Consider the following 6,000-nt stretch of genomic DNA (forward strand, 5'->3'; position numbering starts at 1 on the left):
CTCCTGGAAAGGGGCTGGAATGGATGGGGTATTGGAGTGGCTCCACATACTATGCACCATCTTTCCGAGATCGAATCACCATTTCTGTGGATCCTTCCCAGACCAAATATTTTCTGCGTCTGACCTCTCTGACAGCTGCAGACACTGCCATGTATTACTGTGCAAGAGACACAGAGAGACAAACTAAAGTGGAACTTGTGCAAAAAGAAGGAAGTGGGTTGGAAATAATGAAATGTAGATTTCTAGTTCTTAAGAAAGAAAAGGCATTGAAACTTATCCCGAGAAGCAGACTGAGTGGATTCAGATCTGGATGAGCCTTTGCTTCCATAAAACAGTCTTTCTCCAAAATATAATTGATCAAGGGCAGATACACACAATGCAGTCTTTCTGGATGATGTGCCTCTGCTTCATAGAGAGCAGGTAGATAGTGAGGAAAGGCTTCCTTCATTTGTGGAGTAATGTGAGCCAAACAGGAACAGAAGAAGAACCAAAGTCTCATTCAAAGGCTTAAATAAGAAACACTAAGCTATTATCCACCTGACTGTAGAGATAAAGCAACTATTAATCTACCAGTGGCAGAAGAGAGTTCTGGTTGGAGGCAACTACCATCATACCCACTTATGTGCTTTCAAATCTTGGGTGCTTTCAAATGTGATTCCAGACTCCTTGTGTTAGCTATAAATTCCATCCATCTCTCACTTTATTTATATACTGTCTTTCTCCCAGACTAAGACTTAAGGAGGCTACACTGGAATGCAAAGTAACTTAAGTTATATTGTCTTGCCTTTCTCTCTATTTAGCTTTGTTCTTTGTGACTGCTTGCTTCCCATGACTGACTTCAGAACATTTGAAACCTCACCACCACAACTCCCTTCATTCACAGATAACCTTCCAGACCAACATTATTCAAAGTAGTGGTCAATGGAGCAGTATAATCCCCCAAGCCATCTGCTACTAATCTCTGGAGAGCTTCCAGAAGATAAAAAAATTATAGGAATTAATGGGTGCAAGTATTATACTGGTCTCTGAAATATTAGAAAAATAAAATCTTGGATCTCCCACATCAGACATCTTAAGAAGCACTGTTCTAAAAGACACATGAATAAACTGCCCTGAATTGACCTTTCTATGACTGTTTAGCCCCTCTAGAGTCTAAACAAATCACATTTCACAGAATACTTTTGAGAGAGACGATGATTAAACGAGGGACATTATCGGGCCCATTTTCCCCCCATTATGGGCATGGGAAGGGGACACCTCAGTGAGTCTGAGGAAAAATGCATTTTACTGCACCTCAAAGTGTCCTCAAAATTGCCCCATTTTGTCACCCGGCACCAAGCCATCCCCATTCAGTGTTGAGGTGCATCCTTTGCTTCAGTCAGAAGACTTCCATCCAAGCAAAATGGTGCGCCTCAGCACTGAATGGGGACAACTTAATAGGGGGGAATAGGTCCGATAAGGTCCTAGTTGATGCCTGTGCATGAACTACCTAACATAAGCTTTCAAAGAAATCACCAACAAGCAATCACTGACCTACAACTAATTCTGGAGGACAGCATAGTCCTCTCACATGCTCTGGGAGGCAGAGTTTTGTTGGCAACTCTTAAACTACTCATTTACAACAGGACACATAATATGAATGTAATACAGGGACAAGACCTGGCCACAAACTCAGATGTCATCTCTGTACCCAAATCTACTCTGGGGACAATAGTGTTGTTGTTGTTGTTGTTGTTGTTGTTGTTAAACTTTATTTATATAGCGCTGTAGATTTACAAAGCGCTCACATACAATAAATGGTACATTTACTTGCTCTTCCTCCAATGTGACTTATCATCTTATGCCAGCAATGCCCCCTCTACACTCTACACTGAACAAAGAGGACAGTCTCTACACAAGAGGACTAGTGGACACAGATCTGGCATTAGAAATGGCAATATCCAAAAATCAGTTGCAGAACACTTCAGCCTTCCTGGGATTTACAGGTTGCAATCCTTGAAGAGGGAAATTACGAAGTCTAGAAAGAGAAACTGCTGGATTGAATTATATTCACAAGTTCCAGGTATGAACAAGGACAATGTCTTCATGGCACATAAAATATATTACTACCAAAGTCTTCACTGCTGCACATATAACAAAAGGAATCTTCTCAGAGAATGTTTTGAACCCTAGGGAACTGACTTTTGGTAAGCAGATTTTTTTGCTTTCACACATCCACAGTAACTGGCCACTGTAAAGCTCTGAGAAACCTCTACCGCTTTATTCAGTCCTTTGAAAATTGGGGGCAAGGGTCATGATTTGCATCTCTCTGGATCCCACTGCATTCCATCCCACTCCCACAACTGTGTAAATATGCCTTATTATCACTCTGTACTGCATCCAAATAGGTGGGTTAATATCCATGAAAACTCACACGAAAATAAAATTAAAAAAATCTTAAAAGTGCTGCCACATTTCTTTTTTTCTCTTCCAATCCCCCTTCCTTCTACCTTTTTATCCTAAGAGAAGCTGCATTCTCCTTCCCCAAAAGATGGCAGTCGAGATACCCATAGCACTCTGTCTTTCTCCCTTAGACCACAGGTTGTTAAATCTCCTGCATGACAGCCACATGCAAATTGCTATCCAAGAGCTTCCTTTTTAAACCCAAAGCCCCAAATCTAAGAGACCAACTGTCTTTCATTTGATCATTTCCAGAGAAGGATTAAAGTTCTCTACTGGTGAGAAAAAAATCATGAAGTGGTTCATCTCTCCATTGATTTTTCTCATAGTTAACCCATTCTGTAAGTATTTTTAGGGAAACACCTTTTTTCCTTCTATATACTTATTAAGGGTGGGGTATAAATACCATAAAATAATAATAATAATAATAATAATAATAATAATAATAATAATAATTTTATTCTCTTAGAATGTGTCCCATGCTGATCAATGGGTTTTCCATTTTAACATTATGCACTTATGAGTTCTGTTTATTCCAGTGTGACTTATTTGTGACCGGATTGGACCATATTTCTTTCTTTCAATGGGACTTAATTCTCTTGATCACACCCATATTTGCCTGTGTTAGGTCTACCACTATCACAATGCACTTCATGGTAAAGTGGACAATTGTATTTACTCCTAAATACAAGCCAGAATTATTTCATCTGTAATTATGATATCATTTCTTTCCTGTTTCCTTTGCAAAGGTGTCCTCTCAGAGGTTCAGTTGGTGGAATCTGGACCAGGAACTTTAAACCCAGGACAGACCCTCAGATTGACATGTTCAGTCACATTTTCTGATGATGAAGACAGCATGGAATATTATGATTGGGGCTGGATCCGGCAAACTCCTGGTGGTGGCTTGGAATGGATAGGACATATAAGCCCATCACTTGGGAGCACAAACTATGCTCCATCTCTCCAAAGCCGAGTAACTATCTCAGCTGATTCTTCCAAGAATGAATTTTCCCTTCACCTGAGCTCTGTGACATCTGCAGACACAGCCACGTATTATTGTGCTGAAGAAGCACAGTGAGCAAAAAGAAACAGTGACCCACACAAAAACAGAAGTGGACGTAGTAAATGAAGAAGAACACCTGCTCAAACACTGTATGTGCAGATATGCTTGTGTCTCACACAGTGACTTGCTCACTCAGTAATCCATCATTTATTAGCTACTTCTATGTTGCTTAAATAACAGCCCATGAAACCTTGCTTTTACTGTGAAGACATTAACAGGAGCAGTACTCACCATCTCACCATCAGCAAGGTTTATTGGGCTATTATTTAAGCGATATAGAAGTACCCAATATATTATGGATTGCTCAGTGAGAAGGTCACAGTGTGAGACGCAAGCACATTTTTACATACAGAGTTTGAACAGATGGACTTTTGCTCATTAAAGATCTGTGATTTCCTTGTGTATAGAACTATAGCATTTCATCAGATAAGCAAAGAATTTCATGCATATTTACAGTACACATGCTTCAGGGTGAGGCAAGATGGAAATGAAATGCAGAAAGTCTGAACAGCATCCATTGCATTATTAATATTCATGAGACCACTGCTAATAACACAAACATTCTGGCCCTATTTCAGTCAATTGACACTTGTAATGTGATAAGAGTACCATTACCCAATTCAAAACTTTGGTATAAACGCCAAAGAAATTGCAGTCTGTGAATTGCCTCACACAATTCTCTATCTCTATGGCAATTTGCTACATGTTTTAGTCTACATATTACTCTATAATGTACAGATTAAAGCTGCATCAGTATTGCAGAAATAATCCAGTCTGATACCACTTTAACTGTCATGGCTCAGTGCTATAGAATTATGGGAATTGTAGCTTTCTGAGACATTTAGCCTTTTCTGTCACACAACTCTGGTGCCATAACAAACTAAATCCCTGGATTCCATAGCATTGAGCCATGGCCACTAAAGTGGTGTCAAACCTGGTTATTTGTGAAGTGCGGATACAGCTCACGTTAGCTGACACAGAATCAAGAGATAGGTTCACTCTAAGCATTCCCAGTCTTATTTGACATTGACAAGCGTAAGATACATGAATAAAATGATGACCAGAACTAGTTATAGGGAACATATAACTCCCTTGTTGAAACAGCTTCACTGGCTATCAGTTCATATCTGGGCACAATTCATTTCCTCTAAAGCTTGGGTCCAGACTATCTAAGGTCCAGACCATATAAAAGACCGTATCTCCCCGTATGAATCTCCAATATAACCCTTAAGATCTTCAGGGGAAGGCTTTCTCACGGTTCCGCCACAATCACAGGCACATTTGGTGAGAACTGAGAAAGAGGTCCTTCTTGGTGTCTGGTCCCACCTTTTGGGAAGGCTAGGCTGGTCCTCTTACTGCTTTCCTTTTGCCGACAGGCAAATACCTCTTTGTTTAAGCAGGCTTTTAATATATAAACATGTCAGAGAGACTCTTTTTATTGGGTAGGTGCTTTATTTATATTTGAACTTTTGTATATTTTTAAATAATTTGTAATTGTGACCATTTTAATTGTTTTTGAAATTGTATTGATAGATTTTATTTCCTTCTGTAAGCAGCCTTGGGTCCTAGTCTGGGTGAAAGGTGAGATATATAAAATTAAATTTAAAAATAGTGTCTGTCCCTCTCATCAGAGGATCTCAAGATCCAGACACCACAATCTTTTACTTTTGAACTATTTCGACACATCATCTTTTATGGATACAAGCTTGAATTCTATTTCAGTTATGCAAATCTCCCAGGTAAATTCCTCCTCTTTAAATATGAGCATCCCAGATTGTTATGTTACCCAGCTGTGCCCATTTCATTCCACTCGGACAAGAAAAAGAGAAAAGAGGAGGAAAAGAGATGAAACCATTGTTGTTTATTCTCATTGTCTTATACATCTCAGAAGATGAGGATTTATGCACAGAATAAACAATGATAAATGATGAACTTTACACAAACATTAGAACCAGATTAAAAGATTTTGAACTCTGTTGCAGATGTCTTCTCCAATCCACAACTGAGTGAGTCTGGTCCAGGAATGGTGAAGCCCGGAGGGTCTTTTAAACTGACCTGCTTAGTTTCCAGAGTACAAGTCAGTGCTCATTACTGGATATGGATCCGGCAGCCCCCAGGGAAAGGGCTGGAAAGCCTGGGGTATATTTGGAACACTGCAAATGGAGGAACCACTGCTCTCAGCCCAGTTTTCAGTAGCCAAATCAGCATCTCTAAGGACATCTCCAAAAATGAAGTGTATGTTCAACTGAACTCTGTGACACCTGCAGACACAGCAAAATACTACTGTGCGAGAGAGACACAGACAGCAAAGCAATGGAGCATCCATGCAAAAACACACAGAGAGAGCATTTTCACTGGGGAAAACATGCTTTGGTGACTATATTCAAAGCTAGGTTGTTCTCTTGCAAGAGTTAGGTGCCATATTAAAGAACAATCCGTTTACTATGACAAAAACTTTTGTGGACTTAATTTATTATTTTATTTAATTCTATACATTA

Source organism: Sceloporus occidentalis, unplaced genomic scaffold (genome assembly GCF_023333645.1).
Source record: "Sceloporus occidentalis isolate IW3139 unplaced genomic scaffold, rSceOcc1.0.p SCAF_14, whole genome shotgun sequence".
Lineage (NCBI taxonomy): Eukaryota > Metazoa > Chordata > Lepidosauria > Squamata > Phrynosomatidae > Sceloporus > Sceloporus occidentalis.